Raw genomic sequence first — 24,034 nt, 5'->3', positions numbered from 1 at the left:
ATAGGTTATTGTTAAGATTTCTTTTTAGTCAGGGCGATTTTTCTGAATTAATTATCTGAGGTCAGCGCTTTAATCTTGTGGGTCATTATTGACATGATAAGAGAAAGTAGAGAAAGCAGGCTCAGTACGTTCAGTTTTACTCAGCTGTTTCAGAATCACATCTTCTCAGTCATTCAGCAGTTTAAGTACGGACACACGCATTTAAATAAAGGAGTTTCACAGCACCTGTGAGTCAATGGTTTCTGGACAATGACACTCGTGAAATTGACTGGCGTCCCAGAGGCCCACCTTGAACTCAATGGAGCAATTTTTGGATGAGTCATAAGCAGACCCTACCGTCCAGTATCACTAACTTTCTGATTTTGGCTCTACACAAATAATGGGCTGCCATTCCTCAAAAAATGGTTGAAATGGCTCTAAGCACTATGAGACTTAACATCTGAGGTCATCAGTCGCGCCGCACGGGATTCGCCGAGCGGTGTAGGGTGTTGCAGTCATGGACTGTGCGGCTGTTCCCGGCGGAGGTTCGAGTCCTCCCTCGGGCATGGTGTGTGTGTTCGTCCTTAGGATAATTTAGGTTAAGTAGTGTTTTAGCTTAAGGACTGAAGACCTTAGCATTTAAGTCCCATAAGATATCACACACATTTGAACATTTTATCAGTCCCCTAAACTCAGAACTACTTAAACCTAACTAAGCAAAGGACAGCACATACATCCATGCCCGAGGCAAGATTCGAACCTGCGACCATAGCAGCAGCGCGGTTGCAGACTGAAGCGCCTAGAACCGCTCGACCACAGCGGCCGGCTGCGATTCCTCCGCAGAGATGTAGACGCTTCATTGAAAGTGTCCACAGCAAATTTCAAATCCTCATAAAGAAGAAGGATGGACTTACCCCATATTAAAATTGACTAATAGGTCTGCGGATTCTTTTAATTTATATTTCTATAGCTGTTAACCATGCTTCAAGGACGAACGCAAACAAATTTCGTCCTTTGTGAATCGTAACTTCTACATTCTGTAATATTAACATAAGGAATTCCTAGGAACTACTAGTGAACCGTAAAATTACTACTGGTTCACCAGAGGTTGTTGTTGTTGTTGTGGTCTTCAGTTCTGAGACTGGTTTGATGCAGCTCTCCATGCTACTCTATCCTGTGCAAGCTTCTTCATCTCCCAGTACCTACTGCAACCTACTTCCTTCTGAATCTGCTTAGTGTATTCATCTCTTGGTCTCCCCCTACGATTTTTACCCTCCACGCTGCCCTCCAATACTAAATTGGTGATCCCTTGATGCCTCAGAACATGTCCTACCAACCGATCCCTTCTTCTTGTCAAGTTGTGCCACAAACTTCTCTTCTCCCCAATCCTATTCAATACTTCCTCATTAGTTATGTGATCTACCCATCTAATCTTCAGCATTCTTCTGTAGCACCACATTTCAAAAGCTTCTATTCTCTTCTTGTCCAAACTGAAACGTCCCCTTAGAACAATTTATACATGACTGTGCTTAAACTGACACACAATATTTTTTTGCGCAACGCAATCTGACTTTCAGAAATCCCTACAAAGGAATGGCCCTGACTAACATTAACCTGTACCTTTCACAAATCACTTACCTCACCAAAAATCTTCGTTACTCGAACTACTGCAATACAGCGAGCGCCACTACTGCCAGCTAAATAACAGATTCAAACTACGGAAGGCACTAACTACTAGTAGGCATAGTTAGCAAATGAAAGATTTTAATAGAGAACAAACATTGTATTTACCTTAATAGTCATAATATATATAGCAGTTCATAATATCCAGTATAACAAATTTAAAAACTCCGCCATCTCTCTCCCCACATCCACCACTGCTGGCGGCTCACCTCCAACTGCGCAACACTACGCGCTGTTCACATCCAGCTGCCGCTGCCCAACACTACAATGGCAGACAACAATGCAAACTAGCCACAGACTGCACACAGCACAGCCAGTGATTTTCATATAGAGCGCTACGTAACGTTGCCAATAAGAAAACATAAACAGCCTACTTACATAAAGAAAACATAAACAGCCTACTTACAAAACTATTTATCATCCATGTTTCACTTCCATACATGGCTACACTCCATACAAATACTCTCAGAAATGACTTACTGACACTTATATCTATACTCGATGTTAACAAATGTCTCATCTTCAGAACCGCTTTCCTTGCCATTGCCAGTCTACATTTTATATCCTCTCTACTTCGACCATCATCAGTTATTTTGCTCCACAGAGGTTATTAATCTCAATCAATACACAAAATGTAAAGTGGAAGTAGGTGCCAAGGAATAACTGGTGAAATTACACACAATTTTCAGTAACACTCTTTATTCAAATTTGGTGCAAGACTTTACGATATTTTTTAAAAAAAACACCAATCATTTAACAAATAAGTCACAATTTACGATAGGAAAGGACTTTTAAATTATTAAATTATTATAAAAAATTTCACGCCAGTAAAAGGCAAGTACAGGCAAGCAATTTAACGTATACAACGCGACGCTGTATAATATTTCAAGCTCAGCTAAATTACAGGTGAATTTCACTCCATTCATTAAATGGTGCAGAATCTAACTTGTCTGCAACATATAAAGACAACCCTGTTTACAAAAGTTATCAAAATAGAAAAACCAAAACGCATGAGTTATGCACACGGGGGTACACTCACAGTTAATAATATTAAAATTTCCAAAATATATAAAAAGCAAATTTTACGAATTTCTGTCAGTTAACTTACAGTAAACACACACGCTCGCCAGGTAGGACTTGCGAACTTTTACATTCTCCTTTCAAGGCAACAATTTCTACCCGTAGTGTAATGGCAAACTTTTGCAAGGCAAGAAAACACACTAATAACCAACTACCAGTATAAAACACATAAGTACGTTGAGTAAAAGCCTTAAAAGATATTGAATTGGAAAAACAGACAACAGTTTTTGCTGACTAGAAACAATATAAAAAATCCACTACGGCGTACATTAACAACCTTGCTAAATTATAGCCAAATATACAAAAACACAAATTTACGTGAGTTATAGTTTCCAGATGAGCAGGAATTCTTTCTAATATTACCACCTTCCCGCGGGTGGGCAGACGAGAATGGATCGCGGAAACTCCCAAAAAATACGGCTGGTATAATTAACAAGAATAAGTAAATTGAATTCAGTTGAATTTCATAAAATCTGTTAACAATCAAAACTCAATTTCTGGTGCGTTACGACTCCCACGACTGAACCAACGGACCGCTACGGTCGCAGGTTCGAATCCTGCCTCGGGGATGGATGTGTGTGATGTCCTTAGGTTAGTTAGGTTTAAGTAGTTCTAAGTTCTAGGGGACTGATGACCACAGATGTTAAGTGGCATAGTGCTCAGAGCCATTTCAACCATTTTTGACTGAACCAACGCAGCACCTCCAAATGCTCTGCCGAGCCGCCCGCAGCCAGCCATTTCAACGGACGCAGGAAGGCGCGCCGATTTTCAGAACCTTCTCGCTGGTCGACAGCATACGGCCGAACATCAGGTTAGGCACGTTGCGGACCCACGCTCAGGAAGATTCCTTTCGCGACGTGCAGTTAACGCCCCATAGCACGGAGCCGATGCTCGCATCGCTTACGCTGAAGCCGCGGTCTGCGTGCTGTCCCTCTAGCACCAGCAGAGAAGTCGCTTCTTGATACCCCAACTGGCAGCTCTCCACGAGAGCCCATACAGCCACCTCTTAAACCCAAATAGCCCACTTTACCCCTTTCCCGCTAGAGGGAGACACCAAAGCCTACAATTGCGACAAAGGCGCCACCGCCAGAAAACGGAGGGCGACTGCTTCACGCTACGCGCTGCGCCGCGCTTTTCAAAGCTAACTTTACTACGGTTCAACTAGCTACGCTGCTGGTGACATAGTACTACAGAGCAGCGGATGCCTGGAGATGTGTGTCGCGAAGCACCGACGCAGGTGGTGGCTGACGGACAGCATCGGCTCGGAACTGCCGGCCTGTCGCGCATCGCGCCTCTTCCGCCCCTGCGCTTCTCGCTGGCCGTCCCGCCAGGCTAGCGCCGCTCCACTGCGCGGCACGGTGCGGACGCGGCTAACGAGAGCGGCTAAGCAGAGCGGCGGCCGGCAGGTGTTCCGGCGGAGCGCGTCCATCGGCGCGATCTGCGCGCGCGGCTGGCTGCCTCCGCTCGCAGGTTCCGCCGCTGGCCACGCTGACGCTATCGGCAGATGGCGCCGTCCCAGCAGCTGGTCTAGTTCGTAGTCTAGTTCCCACCCTCACCTCCCCTGTCCGCTATAAGTGACTGTAGCACACTGACTCTGTCAACCAGAAAACACAGGTGGCAAGTGCCTCCACTTGATTAGACTGCTTAATTTACACCGATAAACATGATACACGACAAAACTATCAGCTATTGCTAAATAACTGACGCCATCTTTCTCCTCATATTTGCATAATCTACACTACTGGTCATTAAAATTGCTACACCACGAAGATGACGTGCTACAGACGCGAAATTTAACCAACAGGAAGAAGATGCTGTGATATGCAAATGATTAGCTTTTCAGAGCATTCACACAAGTTTTGCGCCGGTGGCGACACCTACAACGTGCTGACATGAGGAAAGTTTCCAACAGATTTCTAATACACAAACAGCAGTTGACCGGCGTTGCTTGGTGAAACGTTGTTGTGAAGCCTCGTATAAGGAGGAGAAATGCGTACCATCACGTTTCCGACTTTGATAAAGGCCGGATTGTAGCCTATCGCGATAGCGGTTTATTGCATCGCGACATTGCTGCTCGCGTTGGTCGAGATCCAATGACTGTTACCGGAATATCGAATCGGTGGGTTCAGGAGGGTAATACGGAACACCGTGCTGGATCCCAACGGCCTCGTGTCACTACCAGTCGAGATGACAGGCATCTTATCCGCATGGCTGTAACGGTTCGTGCAGCCACGTCTCGATCCCCAACTGATGGGGACGTTTGCAAGACAACAACCATCTGCACGAACAGTTCGACGACGTTTGCAGCAGCACGGACTATCAGCTCGGAGACCATGGCTGCGGTTACCCTTGACGCTGCATCAGAGACAGGAGCGCCTGCGATGGTGTACTCAACGACGAATCTGGGCGCACCAATGGCAAAATGTCATTTTTTCGGATGAGTCCAGGTTCTGTTTACAGCATCATGATGGTCGCATCCGTGTTTGGCGACATCGCGGTGAACGCACATTGGAAGCGTGTATTCGTCATCGCCTTACTGGCATATCACCCGGCGTGATGGTATGGGGTGCCATTGGTTACACGTCTCGGTCACCTCTTGTTCGCAATGACGGCACTTTCAACAGTGGACGTTAGATTTCAGATGTGTTACCTCCCGTGGCCCTACCCTTCATTCGATCCCTGCGAAACGCTACATTTTAGCAGGTTAATGCACGACCGCATATTCCAGGTCCTGTACGGGCCTTTCCGGATACAGAAATTGTTCGACTGCTGCCCTGGCCAGTACTTTCTCCAGATCTCTCACCAATTGAAAACGTCTGGCCAATGGTGGCCGAGCAATTGGCTCGTCACAATACGGCAGTCACTACTCTTGATGAACTGTGGTATCGTGTTGAAGCTGCATGGGCAGCTGTACCTGTACACACAATCCAAGTCCTGTTTGACTCAAAGCCCAGGCGTACCAAGACAATTATTACGGCCAGAGGCGGTTGTTCTGGGTACTGATTTCTCAGGATCTATGCACCCAAACTGCGTGAAAATGTTATCACATGTCAGTTCTAGTATAATATATTTATCCAATGAATACCCGCTTATCGTCTGTATTTCTTCTTGGTGTAGCAATTTTAATGGCCAGTAGTTGTGGGAAAATCTCGGAAGTACCCTACGTGATGAGAGGCGACACGGGCTCGTCAGAAACCGTAAGAGAGAGCTGTCCTAAGCACCAGTGTCTTGGAAGGCTGCAGTAGCAGGGGTGGCGTTCACCGTCCACTCACGGCAGCTTTTGCTGTGTGGAACCACAGCGCGACGTCAGGCTATTGTACAGACAAGCAGACAGCATCTCCTGTTGGGGAAACACCTGGCGAAAACATTTTGTGACTCGGTATTGGGGTGAGCAGGCACCTTATTATTCGAGATGTAGAAAGAATTGTTTAAATGTGCGTGTATTCCTGAGGGACCAAACTGCTGAAGTCATCGGTCCCTAGCCTTACACAGTACTTAAACTAACTTATGCTAAGAACAACAGACACACCCATGCCCGGGGGAGGACTCGAACCTCCGGCGGGCGTGGCGGCGCATTCCGTGACATGTCGCCCCAAACCGAATGGCCACTCCGCGCGGCTGATGTAGAAAGCTCGCCGTTTCCCCAAACAAGCACGGAAAACAAATGACGAACATCTAAAATGACGGATAGTGGACACTCAGTCGTGGGCATTTTAAAACGTGAGAGACTGCCAAGCGGTTTGACTAAGCGAAAAACATTGTTTACTCCATGAGAGACTTGCAAGTCTTGCTGTAATGTACGAGGGCAGTTCAATAAGTAATGCAACACATTTTTTTCTGAAACAGGGGTTGTTTTATTCAGCATTGAAATACACCAGGTTATTCCCCAATCTTTTAGCTACACAACACTATTTTTCAACGTAATCTCCATTCAATGCTACGGCCTTACGCCACCTTGAAATGAAGGCCTGTATGCCTGCACGGTACCATTCCACTGGTCGATGTCGGAGCCAACGTCGTACTGCATCAATAACTTCTTCATCATCCGCGTAGTGCCTCCCACGGATTGCGTCCTTCATTGGGCCAAACATATGGAAATCCGACGGTGCGAGATCGGGGCTGCAGGGTGCATGAGGAAGAACAGTCCACTGAAGTTTTGTGCCTACGAACACGCTGAAGTCGTTTCTTCAATTTCTGAAGAGTAGCACAATACACTTCAGAGTTGATCGTTTGACCATGGGGAACGACATCGAATAGAATAACCCCTTCAGCGTCCCAGAAGACTGTAACCATGACTTTACCGGCTGAGGGTATGGCTTTGAACTTTTTCTTGGTAGGGGAGTGGGTGTGGCGCCACTCCATTGATTGCCGTTTTGTTTCAGGTTCGAAGTGATGAACCCATGTTTCATCGCCTGTAACAATCTTTGACAAGAAATTGTCACCCTCAGCCACATGACGAGCAAGCAATTCCGCACAGATGGTTCTCCTTTGCTCTTTATGGTGTTCGGTTAGACAACGAGGGACCCAGCGGGAACAAACCTTTGAATATCCCAACTGGTGAACAATTGTGACAGCACTACCAACAGAGATGTCAAGTTGAGCACTGAGTTGTTTGATGGTGATCCGTCGATCATCTCGAACGAGTGTGTTCGCACGCTCCGCCATTGCAGGAGTCACAGCTGTGCACGGCCGGCCCGCACGCGGGAGATCAGAAAGTCTTGCTTGACCTTGCGGCGATGATGACACACGCTTTGCCCAACGACTCACCGTGCTTTTGTCCACTGCCAGATCACCGTAGACATTCTGCAAGCCCCTATGAATATCAGAGATGCCCTGGTTTTCCGCCAAAAGAAACTCGATCACTGCCCGTTGTTTGCAACGCACATCCGTTACAGACGCCATTTTGACAGCTCCGTACAGCGCTGCCACCTGTCGGAAGTCAATGAAACTATACGAGACGAAGCGGGAATGTTTGAAAATATTCCACAAGAAGTTTCCGGTTTTTTCAACCAAAATTGGCCGAGAAAAAAAAATGTGTTGCATTACTTATTGAACTGCCTTCGTAATAAAATAAAAATTATTTTTGACTCTTTTAATTCGCTGTCAGTGTAATCTAATGGAATGAATATGAGCCGTGATTTGTATATAAAAAAAGAAACACACATTAATGCAATGGCTCAGCATAAAAGAGAAGTAACTGATGTAGGAATATTATTTACAGTGTAATATGTTGTTTAATTTAGCCCGACGTGTACAAGCACTCAGTAAACTAGCTCACTTGTCAGGCTAGTTACGTAATCGTCGAAAATTAATTGTCCTTTTCTTATTTACCCAACACTACAGATATTATTCCAGGCTCGTGAGAAGGCGTGTGCTTATTGCACCAGAGAATATTTGCCAAGTCTGTTCGATGTACACTACTGTAATACGTAACTTAACATCGTGGTTTCGTCTCAATTCCCCAATAAAAGATAACAAGAGTAGCATCTACAAATGAAATCCTATAGTGTAACTGGAATACTGTGACCTGCCCGCATATCGTGGTCGTGCGGTAGCGTTCTCGCTTCCCACGCCCGGGTTCCCGGGTTCGATTCCCGGCGGGGTCAGGGATTTTCTCTGCCTCGTGATGGCTGGGTGTTGTGTGCTGTCCTTAGGTTAGTTAGGTTTAAGTAGTTCTAAGATCTAGGGGACTTACGACCACAGCAGTTGAGTCACATAATGCTCAGAGCCATTTGAACCATTTTGAAATACTATGACCAGACCTTTTCTGCCTGGGATGTTATCTCGTTATATGAAGAAAATCTGTAAGTAAAATTGTTAAATTATTAGTAGCTGCCTGCGGTCTCGTGGGATCTGAAATAAAGTTAATTGTCTTAACCGACGGCACGTATCGTAGATGAGCTAAAAGAAAAATCTTAAAGGTTTTTCCAAGATGGCGCCTAACAATGAAAATTCTTTGTTAAGGCCCATATCTACTTAAGACAATCCAGGTATCATACTGCCAATTGATTGACCACATACACAAATGCTTTTGACAAAATAACCATTATCAGCTGGTACAGCAAGATGAGCTTTACACAAGAACGTCCTCTTAGGTCTGAATCCAAGCAGATAAGTGAAAGACAAAGGAGAGATAGTTCATGAATATAAGCGCAAGAGTCCATGGAATAACACCTCCGTTGTAGTTCTACCTCTTCTTCTTTGGCGTACTCGTCGATTATTTATAAAATTCATCGTAATATTTAGTTTACATCTTTTTAAACCCAAGTTCACCCAGGAGAAACAGTACATTGGCTAACGTAAATAAATTCTAAATTAGGAGATACTGGACGGTGACGAGGCAGAGAACCTCATTGGCCGGAGAAAGAGACAGAGAGAGAGTGACATGATATTTTTTTTTTCGGTAGAAGATGGTAGGACGCAAGTAATTGATTAATCAGTCAGAGAAAGGAAACGATTGTTTTGTAAGGAGCGGTTTGACTGGTCGGTGCTGGGAAGATCAAGAGCCGAGTGAATCAGAATTCAGTGATAAACGATAAAAGCAGCAATGCGAGGTTTCCTTGTAATTGACATACGATTAGAGATAAAGATCCGGAGCCTCCGCCGCGAGACTTCGTCACTGAGAGCCTCCGCAGGGCCACCTGAGCTGATTCAGTGGAGATGTAGAAACAATTTGGGCTAATTCACACTTAGCAGCTAGGGAGGGTCATTGGTCCCACCAGTGATCGATTCTGCAGGCACTTCACACACCACCTACAATATTATGGAGAGACAGTGCCTGAATTACGACGTGAGCTGCAGTGAAATCAGGGTAAGCTTTTTCTGTAATCAAGTGTCACTCTCAAGACCTGCGTTATTACAGTAAGGAATCCTTGGCTTTCAACTTTGCTCACAGGTATGCTGTGTTCACTACCGTAGCCTTACCTGTTTCCTGTAAGCATGCAACAATCACTAGGCATTCCGTGATTATAAGTAATTCTGTTGTGCGATGATAAGCATCTTTCCTCCCGAACGCCTGTACCAGATAGGCTACGCATTTAATGTTGTCACAGGTTGGCATTTACTTATCTACGATTTTAGAAAATTGTGGCAACAGCTCGGACATCAACTACATCCCCGTGGCAGCATGCAAGATGCCAAGAACCAGTTACAATACTTGTGGGCAGGTTTGCGTGAGGAAGGAAGATTGCATTTGACGTCCAGGCGACATCGAGGTCGTTACAGCTCAGATTGTGCCAAGCATGGGGAAGGAAATCGGCCGTGTCCTTACAAAGGAACCATCCCTGTATTTGATTGGAGCGGTTTAGGGAAATCTACATCTACATCTACATCCATACTCCGCAAGCCACCTGACGGTGTGTGGCGGAGGGTACCTTGAGGACCTCTATCGGTTCTCCCTTCTATTCCAGCCTCGTATTATTCGTGGAAAGAAAGATTGTCAGGTTGCCTCTGTGTGGGCTCTAATCTCTCTGATTTTATTTTCATGGTCTCTTCGCGAGATATACGTAGGAGGGAGCAATATACTGCTTGACTCCTCGGTGAAGGTATGTTCTCGAAACTTCAACAAAAGCACGTACCGAGCTCTTGCAGAGCCTTCCACTGGAGTTTATCTATCATCTCCGTAACGCTTTCGCGATTACTAAATGATCCTGTAACGACGCGCGCTGCTCTCCGTTGGATCTTCTCTATCTCTTCTATGAACCCTATATGGTACGGATCCCACACCGGTGAACAGTATTCAAACAGTGGGTGAACAGGTGTACTGTATTTGATCGACTGTTGCCACAGAAGCCGTCGCCAGAAGGGATAACGGTACGACGTTCCGTTGTCAATCTCACGGAGAAGAATTTGGACGACGCTACGCTGTCTGTATTAAGCAAGGGACTCAATTTTGCACCTACACCTACAGCACCGCCATTAATAAGTATTTTGAGTGGCGTTGAAGAAGCTGTACGACGTCTTCCTTTGCATGCTGCAGACGAAATAAGAAGGGAAACTTGCCGTGCTCTGTTGAAGGCTCCTACTCAACGCAGTAATTTAACCTCTGCAGAAAGGGCTGCATTACGAAATCTGAGAGAGGACCCTGACGTAGTGGTATTGAAAGCTGACAAAGGTAATGCAACTGCTTTGTTACCTCGTGGTGTGTATAAAGATAAGATGTATGGTCTGCTAAGAGACTCTACCTATAGGAGGATTGATTACGATCCTACAGGACGTGTGCAACGAAAAACTTCAGCACTATTACATTCCTCCTCCTTACCGCAAGAGACCATCAAGAGGTTAAGACCACATGGTTGTGTACCTCCAAGACTGTATGGCCTTCCAAAGATTCATAAAGAGGGTCTTCCTCTGCGTCCAATAGTGAGCAACATTGGAGCTCCTACATATGATTTAGCTAAACATCTCGCTTCCTTACTGAGACCTTTCGTAGGCAAGTGCTCACATCACATACGAAACTCAGCTGATTTTATCAATAGACTGGGGGCTCCTCGTCTTAGCAGTGTAGACCTTCTAGTAAGTTTTGATGTGGTCTCACTTTTTACAAAAGTTCCTCTTGCAGATTCTTTGACACTGATTGGTAACATGTTCCCTGTTGATATCACTGCTTTGTTCAGGCACGCTCTTTCCTCAACTTATTTTATGTTTAATCAAGAATATTTTGAACAGACTGACGGTGTCGCCATGGGTAGTCCCCTGTCTCCTTTGGCGGCCAACCTTTTTATGGAGGATTTTGAAGAGAGAGCGCTTGAATCAGCTGCCCTGAAGCCAACAGTTTTTTGGCGGTATGTGGATGACACTTTCATAGTGTGGCCTCATGGAGAAGATAAATTAATGGAGTTTCTACATCACCTCAACTCCATTCATAGCAACATCCTGTTCACCATGGAAATAGAGAAAGATGGTTGTTTGCCTTTCTTGGATGTCCTGGTTCGAAGGAAGAATGATGGTTCTCTAGGGCATTCAGTTTACCGGAAATCCACTCATACTGATTTGTACCTGCAAGCATCGAGTTGCCATCACCCATCGCAAACCATGAGTTTGCTTAAAACACTTGTTCATAGAGCTCATACTGTCTCAGATCTAGATAGCTTACTTCAAGAACTCGCCCATCTAAAGACAGTATTCAGCGAAAATGGGTATTCCATCCGGCAGATTAGCAGGGCACTAACAGTTAAAACTAAGAAGCAGGAAGTGAATAAAGAGGAGAACATGCCGGAACAATCTTTAGCTTTTCTTCCTTTCGTTGGCAACACTTCGTTTAAAATAGCAAGAATCCTCCGAAAATTCCAGGTAAAAGTGGTTTTCCGCCCACCATCGAAGATTGCGGACCTTGTGGGATCAGTTAAGGACAATCTGTTACTACGAAAGGCCGGAATTTACAAGATACTGTGCCAATGTGGTATGGCTTACATAGGTCAAACCACACGCACCGTGAAAGAACGCTGCACTGAACATCAACGTTACACCCGCCTTTTGCAACCAAGCAAGTCCGCTATTGCTGAACATTATATTTCTACTGGACATTCAATGGAGTATGAGAAAACAATGATTTTGTCCACAGCAACGTCTTTCTGGGACTCCATTATTAAAGAATCCGTAGAAATACGACTGGCGGAAAATCTGTTAAACCGTGACAGCGGCTATCAGCTGGACAGTGCATGGAATCCCATCATCTCCACGATTTGCTCAAATCGAAGACGACGGAGTGCGTCGACGGCCGTGGCAAACAGCAACGTTGAGGGCGACTGAGTTCCGCTATTCCACCAGCGAGGGCGCTGCCGGCGGGCAGTGTGGTTCAACTATCAAGTTTTCGACGCATGCGCAGAATAGTTACAGTACGCTATATATTGCGGAACGGAGGACGTTTTCGCACCATTTATGTCCGCCCTCGCACCCCCCATCCCGTACGATTTCCTGGCCCACATTGACCGCACCTTCTCCACCTACGTGATTGCCGCTGACCTCAATATCCACAGCCGTGATCCTGCCGACCTCCGGCGGTGGCATCAGTTTCTCACCACTCTCCAGGGAGACCTGGTTCCCCTGCCTCAGCACACCCGACCCGAATCCAACACCACTCCTGATGTGGTCCTTGCCTCTCCCAACCTCCTTGGGCGCATCACCGCAGATGTCCTTGACCTCATTGGCAGTCACCATGCTCCTGTTCTCCTCACTATCTCTAATGGTCGCCATCCCCACAACGCTCCTCGCCCTGACATCCCTCCTAAACTTGTCCATGATTACTCCTGTGCCAACTGGGATGCCTATCGGGACTCCATTCACACCCAGGTTGACGGCCACGACCTTACCCTCCAATCTCCTGCTGACATCTCTCGCACTGCTGCCTTCCTGCACCAGACCTTGTCTGACGCCGTCGCCACCCATATCCCCACCAAAGCCATCCACCCTCACCGCCCCGCCCTGTCTCCACAGGCCGTCCTTCTCCTTCGAGAGTCCCGCCGCCTCTACCGCTCTTTTCTCCGCACTCGTGACCGGGATTCACTTACCCGCCACCGGCAATTACAACGACACATCCGCAACCTGCTTACTGAGAAGAAACACCGTGCCTGGCGCCAGACATGTACACAACTCAACACCACGCTCCCCATAAACTCTTCCAAGTATTGGTCTGCTTTCCACCGCCTTACTGGGAACCGCCCCACCTCCCAGTACCCTCTCCTCCTTAATGACCGTCCCTTTCCTGACAACCTCAGTAAGGCCAACCACTTTGCCTCCCACCTCTCTGATGGTTTTTCCATCCCAGATGATCCCCACATCGATTATTCCCTCTTCCCTGATGTCATTGACCATACGAATACCTCTGTTCCCCCCTTGCTCCTAGCTTCCAGTACTTGGACCACACCCCACCATCTGCACTTAACACTCCCATCACTACACAGGACATCAGCCTCACACTCCGCACTAAAAGCAACACTGCTCCCAGCCACGACTGTGTTACCTACCACCACCTCAAACACTGCCCTCCCTCCTTCCTTTCAATCCTTGCCACCCTCTACAATGTCATCCTTGCCACTGGCTTCTATCCCAACCTGTGGAAAACCTCCCGTATCCTGATGTTCTCCGAACCCAACAAGCCTCCATCTGATGCCTCTTCCTATCGTCCTATCTGTCTCACATCGGTGTTCAGTAAGCTCTTGGAATCCATCCTTTCCCGGCGCATCCATCACCACCTCCACCAAAACCACCTCCTCCCAAACACCCAATGTGGCTTTCGACCTTCCTTCTCTGCTGATGACCAACTCCTCCACCTCACTCATCTCCTCTCCCTCCAGCTTAACTCCCGTCGCTCTGCCATTTTTGTCTCCCTTGACCTCAAAAAGGCCTATGACCATGTCTGGCATCCAGGTCTCCTGTTTAAACTCCAAACCTACGCCCTTCCTATCAACTACATCCATCTGGTGGCCTCTTCCTCTCCCACCGCCCCTCCTATGTTACCATCCATAGTGCCAATTCCCACACCTTCTACCCCTCTGCAGGTGTGCCCCAGGGCTCTGTCCTCTCCTCTCTCCTCTACCTCCTGTACATGGCAGATATGCCCCAACCCCCCCCCCCCCTCCAGTACACCACTTGCAATATGCTGATGACACCGCATTCCTCGCTCTCGCTCCTACCCTCCACCGGTCCCAACGCCTTCTCCAGAATCACCTTGACCTTTTTGCTGCATGGTGTAACCAGTGGCTTCTGAAACTCAACCCTTCCAAGACCCAGGCCATCATTGTAGGTCGTACCACTCGCTCCTTCCGGCTCCTGGATTTCTCCCTTACTGTCTGCGCCTGTCCTGTCCGCCTCACCCCCACCCTCACCTACCTTGGCCTCACCATTGACCGTCACCTCACCTGGATCCCTCATCTCCGCTCCATCCAATCCAAAGCCCACAACTGCCTCCACCTCTTCAAACTCTTCTCTGGCCAGACATGGGGGTTGCACCCCTCTACCATCCTCCACACCTACAAATCCTTAATCCGTCCCATCCTCTGTTATGCCAGTCCTGCCTGGATATCTGCCCCCCCCCCCAAATTCTATAAGTCCTTCCAGATCCTTGAGTGTCATTCACTCCGCCTCGCCTTCCATATACGCCTCCCGTCCTCCACACAGATCCTCTATGATCTCATTCCTTTCCCCCATCTGCTCCTATTCCTCGAACATATCCGCATCCTCTACACCTCCCGCCATCTTGAACCCCCTCACCCCCTGGTTGCTCCTCTCCTCTCCCACCCCCGCCCCCTGCCACGTCTTCACCATTGTGTCCCCCCTACCCTCCATCTTTACACCCTACGTCTCCTTTCCCAAGGTGGCTTCCGTCAACTCCCCCTCCCGGATGATGCCCACTCTCCCTCCATTTATCCTTCCTATCAACTCTGATCCTCACCCCCCTCCTTTCATCCGTCCTTTCCCTGGGCTCCCTCTTCCTCCCCCCTTCCATCCTGTGTTTTCTTCCCGCCTATCCTCTCCCTATCTCCTTTCTCTCCCCCCCCCCCCCGAGTCCTTTTGTACTCCCCTCCTCTGCCTTCCCCACTCCCTGGCACGTCTGCTCAGCACCCCCCACCCCTCTTATGGATCCTCCTCTTCAATTGGCTCCTTTCCCCCTCCCCCTTCACTTTTCCTCTCCTTCCCCCCCTTTTTTCCCGTCATCTGCCCCGTTTCCCCCCACCTGCTCTCGGGTGTGGTATGTCATATTTGTGCCAACCTTTAGTGCACTCTTTAAGTGAGTGTTCAGTGTTGTGCGTCCTTCCACAGTGTTACGAACAGAAATCATGCTGTCGCTGGGTGTGCTTTTTATATCTCTTGCGAACAGAACCCAGACTGTCGCCGCGTTTTTTAATTGTCTGTCTATTATTTTTCTGCTTCCTGTGTCTTTTCTTAGCACCATCCACCCTGTGTTTTATGTTTTAAGCTACAGTATTTTCTGCCATTTTACCTTTAATTCACCGATTTTATCGCCAACTGTTATTATTTTTTTATTATCTTCATCTTTTTAAAACAAACTCTGTAGGCTGAAGAGCGGCGTAATAAGCTGCTGCCAGCCCGCCCCCCTTTAGGGGGAATCGAAACTCAATAAAGGAAATAAAAAAAAAAACAAAAAAAGACGTTTTCACCAGTCTGCGACGGCTCACCTGAAGATGACTGGCAGGTGCCCAGTTGAAATATCGTGCGAAGTATTGAACGACGACCGGCTGCAAGCCCGAAATTTGTTTGAACAAGCGTACTGTAACCTACTTTCTTTGTTTTCGGACTGCATTTCCTTAGGATTCTTCCAATGAACCTCAATCTGGAATCTGCTTTACCGATGATTAATTTTATATTGCCATTCCATTTTAAATCACGCTTCATGCCTACTCCCAGATAATTTATGGAATTAATTGCTTTCAGTTGCTGACCTGCTATATTGTAGCTAAATGATAAATTATCTTTCTTTCTACACTCCTGGAAATGGAAAAAAGAACACATTGACACCGGTGTGTCAGACCCACCATACTTGCTCCGGACACTGCGAGAGGGCTGTACAAGCAATGATCACACGCACGGCACAGCGGACACACCAGGAACCGCGGTGTTGGCCGTCGAATGGCGCTAGCTGCGCAGCATTTGTGCACCGCCGCCGTCAGTGTCAGCCAGTTTGCCGTGGCATACGGAGCTCCATCGCAGTCTTTAACACTGGTAGCATGCCGCGGCAGCGTGGACGTGAACCGTATGTGCAGTTGACGGACTTTGAGCGAGGGCGTATAGTGGGCATGCGGGAGGCCGGGTGGACGTACCGCCGAATTGCTCAACACGTGGGGCGTGAGGTCTCCACAGTATATCGATGTTGTCGCCAGCGGTCGGCGGAAGGTGCACGTGCCTGTCGACCTGGGACCGGACCGCAGCGACGCACGGATGCACGCCAAGACCGTAGGATCCTACGCAGTGCCGTAGGGGACCGCACCGCCACTTCCCAGCAAATTAGGGACACTGTTGCTCCTGGGGTATCGGCGAGGACCATTCGCAACCGTCTCCATGAAGCTGGGCTACGGTCCCGCACACCGTTAGGCCGTCTTCCGCTCACGCCCCAACATCGTGCAGCCCGCCTCCAGTGGTGTCGCGACAGGCGTGAATGGAGGGACGAATGGAGACGTGTCGTCTTCAGCGATGAGAGTCGCTTCTGCCTTGGTGCCAATGATGGTCGTATGCGTGTTTGGCGCCGTGCAGGTGAGCGCCACAATCAGGACTGCATACGACCGAGGCACACAGGGCCAACACCCGGCATCGTGGTGTGGGGAGCGATCTCCTACACTGGCCGTACACCACTGGTGATCGTCGAGGGGACACTGAATAGTGCACGGTACATCCAAACCGTCATCGAACCCATCGTTCTACCATTCCTAGACCGGCAAGGGAAGTTGCTGTTCCAACAGGACAATGCACGTCCGCATGTATCCCGTGCCACCCAACGTGCTCTAGAAGGTGTAAGTCAACTACCCTGGCCAGCAAGATCTCCGGATCTGTCCCCCATTGAGCATGTTTGGGACTGGATGAAGCGTCGTCTCACGCGGTCTGCACGTCCAGTACGAACGTTGGTCCATCTGAGGCGCCAGGTGGAAATGGCATGCCAAGCCGTTCCACAGGACTACATTCAGCATCTCTACGATCGTCTCCATGGAAGAATAGCAGCCTGCATTGCTGCGAAAGGTGGATATACACTGTACTAGTGCCGACATTGTGCATGCTCTGTTGCCTGTGTGTATGTGCCTGTGGTTCTGTCAGTGTGATCATGTGATGTATCTGACCCCAGGAATGTGTCAATAAAGTTTCCCCTTCCTGGGACAATGAATTCACGGTGTTCTTATTTCAATTTCCAGGAGTGTATGTATTCGCAGCACATTACACTTCTCTACATTGAGATTCAGTAGCCATTCCCTGATCATGTGTCAATTCGTTGCAGATCCTCCTGCATTTCAGCATAATTTTCCATTGTTACAACCTCTCGATATTCCACAGCAACATCCGCAAAAAGCCTCAGTGAACTTCTTATGTTATCCACAGGGTCATTTATATATATTGTGAATAGCAACGATCCTACGACACTCCCCTGCGGCACACCTGAAACCACTCTTACTTCGGAAGACTTCTCTCCATTGAGAATGACATGCTGCTTTCTGTTATCTAGGAACTCTTCAATCCAATGACACAATTGGTCTGATAATCTATATACTCTTACTTTGTTCATTAAACGGCGGTGGGGAACTGTATCCAACGCCTTGCCGAAGTCAATAAACACGGCATCAACCAGGGAAGACCGTGTCTATGGCGCTCTGAGTCTCGTGGACGAGAAAACCTAAACCCGGATGGCCGGACGTGGGTTTGAACCGTTGTCCTCCCGAATGCGAGTCCAGTCTGCTAACCATTGTGCCGTCTCGCTAGGTAGTTTGGATGAGGAAGGGACAAAACGTCTTATGACATTCTTCAAAGTCGAATCAGTGCAGGCATCAATGCCAGAGGGCGTGCAATGTTATAAGTGGTCTCGTATTGCTAATTATTTGTAAATATAACTTGGTGTTTTTAATCTCTGATCTAGTACCACATAGCCTCTAAGCGGAGGAGTTTTCATTTCCTCTCCCCCCTTCCCTTCTGGATGGTTGACTTTCATTGTGAAGCAGTTTATTTAACACTTAGATATATCGGCAAGTGTTACATAAAATGTAAAAGAAAGTTCAAAATTTCGAACTTTGCACGAGCCGGCGCAGTAGTGGTGACTCATGTGTGAGAAGTTTGGTATCATAAGTGAATGTAGCGGGCGACGTACAGATAACATTCTACGTCTTACGTTTTAACAACTGTCTTTCTGTAATAACAGGGCATTGAAGATTTCCTCAGCGATACAATCGAGCACCGCCAAATTCCAACAGTAGTAACAATTTGAGGAAACGGGGTGTTTGTGCATAGAAAACGGCATTAGTTGGCTACGTCTATCAGCAAAAACTACCGAAAGAATTATTCATCATTTGCACTTGCTGCTGTCGCCTTTAGTTTGAACGCAGTCTATAGAAGTCGGCATACGAAGCCAGCAGAGCGCCGCAAGTGCCACAGACAACTCGGCGTGGTCTCAAAACTGATCTGAAAGCGACGTCGTACGCTACTCAGATGTTATTGATGTTGAACCAGGAAGACTGCGTCAGACGTACAAACTGTGTTACCACAATGCCACGGACAAAGAAACATTAAACATTTATTGCATATCTTATTTTTAGCGGTGAGGTAACCTGTAACGCCGGAAATGCATATCCTCCTATTTCCATCTATTGTACTATAAATTTGTTTTCCTTATTTTTGTTACCTGAATATATGACATTTCTGTGTCTTTACATATTGTAATTGTTTTACTATTTATATATATATATATATTTATGCGTTTATGTCGATGTATAATTGGTTTGTTTCGTAAATATTATTTGTATTTTTACGCTGGGTCTTGCCTAGGGAAAACAGCTACCGAACGATTACATCGATAGGTCGTGTGAAGGATCAAAGTGTGTTGGACCTTTGGTAGTGTTAACTCTGCCGCGTGGAGCGAGAGCAGAGGGGAGTCTGGCTGGAGTAGCGAGTGGAGCAGGTGTGTTGTGTGAAGCTCCCGCGAGTTGCCGCGCATTCGGGGTTTGGCAGCATGTAATTGCGCTCGACTTGCGATGATAGTTTCTGACATGGTGTCGCGGACGGGAAGCATTAGCTGGCGCACATGAAGAGTCCGTTTCGCCTGGTGACCGTGTCGAGAAGAAGGCGCGCCAACATCCAGCTTCTGCAACAGCGACGGCCGACAGTTAGTGACTGTCGCCACCTCCTCGATCGACGACTTCAAACCTTCAATCAACCAACAAGGAAGACTGGAAGCACGTAAAGTTTTAGAACTGTATGGCAGACCTCAGCTTTTCAAACTGTTCCATTTTCATAACTATAATTACAGCAACTTAGCATGAACCTTTGTTGCTCATTGTCCCAATTGCATTACCAAGCAGGGTCCCTTCCTTTTCCGGAATGAACCAGAGTGTCGTTCAAATTCAGACGCCAGCATTAAAGTACAATCATTCCATTTCACTACTTTAATTTCAAAGTTCAGTTAAAGTATTCATAGCTGGCTGCAATACTTAGATTACACAAGCACAAATTAAGAGTGCGAGTTTTGTTACCATATTTTAGCTTACCTGTGGCTGCAGCTCAACTTGGTACGTACTAAATTTTACTATTGTTAATTGTTCAGAATCATTTAATTCAAGTTCAAAGTAAAATCTCTTGTTTCTAAATTGCGTAGATTCAAGTAGCTTTTGAAATGATTGTTGAGGTAGTCCAAGACTAACCGTATTTTACTGAATTTCGATGTGCTTCAGAAAGAAAGCTCACTATTAACTTCAGTCACTAAATTAACTTTCGATTTTCCCGTTTTATTAATTCTTTTGCTAAATTAAGTCAGAGTGTAGCGAAATTTATTACTTCTGACAAACTTTCAGTTTTCACACTACATGTGTCAACCTTCAGTTTTCACGCTTCTAGTGCTAATTATATGTGTAATAATCTTTCTTTTTCAGTTTGTAACACCACAGCTCTTATGCTGTATGGATTTATTTTGCTTTATTTAATGTTACATTGTTGATCGTTTGTGAATGTGTTTAAATCGATAACATAAAATTGTGTATTCTTTTCTTTGTCAAACCTTTGATGTCGTGATTTGATTCTATGCAAAGTAGTGTATCTGTAATTTAAAGTTCTTTGTCCCATTTGGAGGGAACAGAACTTATTGTATGTAATTGTAATTTTGTGTGAATAATTTTTTGTAGAAGTGTCAATATGTGAAAATGTTCTGTTTTATTTAATGTATTTGTTTGCTGTTATGTAAATTGCTGATCCTCACTTAGGGCTTTTAGTTATTTTGTATGTAAAAGGTGTAGTGGTTCCCCTCAGGAACGGAAATAGGTAGCGCGCGCAAATTGTGGTTGGCATAGGTGGAAAAGGTGGAACTGATAGTCAGTCGGAGACGAGCCACCAGTCGGAAAGGAGCTACGAGTCTGTGCACTGTCATTATAACGGTGCATATTGTGATGATTCAGAGAGAGGCCTTTCCTGCTTCTTTCCAATGCCTCGGATGGGTTGATAAATAGCTGGAACTATTCTGGAATTTGTATGAATCATCGCCATGAAGATACGATAAAGTCCGGCAATTCTACCTGTAATTCCACCTACCAACATGCAGTTGCCACCACATTGCGCAATCACTGTAACGTAATACTATATTGATGTACAGTGAAGGATCAGCCTAATGGATGTGTTAGTGTGCTGAAATATAAGGTAATTCATATCGGAATTTATTTACCTACCTTGATTTTACTCCTCATCATAACACCTCTCAGGGTCCTCTCCGTTTGAAGTAAAGTGATTACCGAGTGTCCTTACTGAAAGTACATTGAAACTCAGTTTTTTTTATTATGCCTCTTGAACTTATTAAAAAGATAGTTAAAGCTAATGTGGTAACAGAGTGAGTTAAAGCAAATGTTATTTGTCCAATAATAATTTTCCTATTGAAACTGCTATTTAAAGTGCTGTTGCCAACTTCAAACTTAAAAGATTGACTGAGGCTTATGAAGTAAATGAACACATTGTTGTCTGTAGTAAATTCTAAAAAGGAGAGTCAGTTTCTTGCAATTTTGTCAACATTGTGTTTCGTTGTAGTAAAAGTGAGAAAGCTGCAGTTGTGAAACGTTACATTCTCATGTATGCCAAGTGTTTGTCTCTCTTGTGTGCATATTAACAGTATAAAGACCACTCAGTTTGTGTAAACCCTGAAAGTGATAGTGTTTTTCTGTACCTGATGTAATTTTGAAAATAGTTCCTGCTGCTCTAACTGTTAGCTTCAATCTTAAAACATTTGTGTGTCAGAGTTCATTGCACTCGCGTGTGACTAAGTCTAGGTTGTTTGTCCATTATAGTTACTTATACCTACTTTCATAAACGAGAATGTTAATCTTTCTCTTGCCTAATTAGGCTGGCGACCGTTTCCCTTATTCTATAAACAGTATAGCTAGGCAAAATTTTGTTTGTCACTATTCCAATATTTACGTAATTCTTACTTTCATTTCCGATAAGCCACCTCCGTTAGGAACAACACGGTCAAACTAACAAAATTCCTCTCAGAGGGTAACACTGCTCTGTTGCTTTGTGCCATAGTTTCTTTTACAAAATTGTTTTCTGTTACAACCTGCTTCTGGCATTGAGGTTATGGTACAGTAGTAGCAGACAGGGAGTGTTATACGTGGCGCCGCGTGACAGGACGTTGTTCAGTTTGCACCTACTGACGGAAAAAATTACAAGTAGTTAGCATTTTACAAACATAGAGTGAACATAAAACGTCCAGCGGCACGAACCTGTACATAACTTGACAGAACTAGTAGTGAAAGTTCAGTTTAAATTAAAAATAAAAGGTATCAGTACGTAATAATAGCTAAAATGGACAGGAAATTAGAAATAAGTCTAGACGCGCGAGAGCGGAATGCAACCGAGAGCAGTTCAGGCAGCACACCAACAGATGGCATGACGCGCGAGTTAAATTACGTACGTTATCACGCAGACGTTAATAAACAGATCGAAGCTATGTGTGTAGCGCGTACTAAGCAACACAATGTAGGCGATGTTGTTGAAGACAGTGGCTATGCTGATGAATCGAGGGATATGTTTGAATCACCAAAAACTGAAAGGAAAGCAGGACATGAACACGAAAATATAGCAGGACCTGAAAGTGAAAAGAATCCAGATATGATAGAATTGTTAAAAATGTTGTCTGCACAAATCACAGCACAGAGACAGCTAATTGCAGCACAGGGGCAACAAAACGCTGCACAAAATGACAATATTAAGGCACAAATCGCAGCATTGGGGCAACAAAATGTAGAACAAAGACAGCTAATTACAACACAGGGTAGTGATATTAGTAAACAAATGCAAGAGCAGAGTACCAGACTTGGTAAACAAATTTAAGAAGTCAACTCAAGGGTAGGAACAGTGAGTAATGAAATCAAAAGTATTAAAAGCGAAATTACTGTCATCAATGGCAACATTGCCAATGTACAAGGACAAATTGATGACATTAACGAAAGATTTGACTCTGAAGTAATTAAAATTCAAGATCAAATTGAACCCTTAGTCTGTACTAAGGTTGACGAAAAGGTATTCGGTATTAAATCCGAAATACAAACCGAATGTAACGCGGAATTTGCACAGATTAAACAATCTGTAACAGAAACAAGCAGAGCTCTAACCAAACAGATTCTTACTTGCGAAAAGAAGTGTGAACATAACACTTCACAAATCCAAGGCAAAATGTATGACTTGGAAAGAAAAATACAAACCGGACCTACACATTTTACTGAAAAAATTCCTTTCAGTAAAATATTAGAGGGCGAGGAAAAATTCGACCCAGCAAAGAGACATAACGGCTGGCACCCACTTGATTTTGTAAAGAATTGCGAAAGAAATTTTCCTGAATATTTGACTGACCAGGAAAAAATTAATGTCGTAATCAGTGCATTAACAGGAGAAGCAAAAAGATGGGGGTTGAATCTGGATACTAACCAGATGTATTTTGAAACGTTTAAACAAAAATTTATTGACGAATACTGGTCAGAACAAAAACAAGACCAGTTGTGGCGTGAATTTCTAATGGCCAGGTTGTATGACATCAGAGGTAGGCAAACCATGAAAGAATTCTGCGAATCATGGTACAGAAAACTGATACATTTGAAGGCTAGAAGAACTGAAGCTGAGATCGTTTGGGTTCTTTGGCAGAAACTGCCTGAGGATTCGAAACGATATGTTGGGAGTACATACAGTAGTTTTTCTGCGTTCTTGGAAAGGGTAGAGGATGAAGATCACTGGCGAAGAAATCGCGAGTACCGTCCCCATAATAACAATAATTATTCGCGAGAAAGTAATGACCAAGCTGAACGACAGGAAAACGATAGATTTCGTGTAAACACGATTCAAAGAGGTCGTGCGAGAGGTAGAGGAAATTATACGACGCGCGGCAGAGGATACATAGCACGGAATTCCCAAACTAGAGACGAAATGGAAAACTAAAGACCGCGTGTGTTACGGGCCGGATTCACGCGGAAACCGGTTTTGGGCCCAAAGAAAAGATGCCAAATATTCGATTCGAGAAGGAAAGATGTAAAATACGGGGCAGGAAGGTTAAGGATGCGCCTATAGCAGACGGGTGCGGAGTGATACATAGTGGCGTTCCCAGTGCGAAGTCACG

Source organism: Schistocerca cancellata, chromosome 5 (assembly GCF_023864275.1).
Source record: "Schistocerca cancellata isolate TAMUIC-IGC-003103 chromosome 5, iqSchCanc2.1, whole genome shotgun sequence".
Classification (NCBI taxonomy): domain Eukaryota; kingdom Metazoa; phylum Arthropoda; class Insecta; order Orthoptera; family Acrididae; genus Schistocerca; species Schistocerca cancellata.
This window is presented reverse-complemented; position numbering follows the sequence as displayed.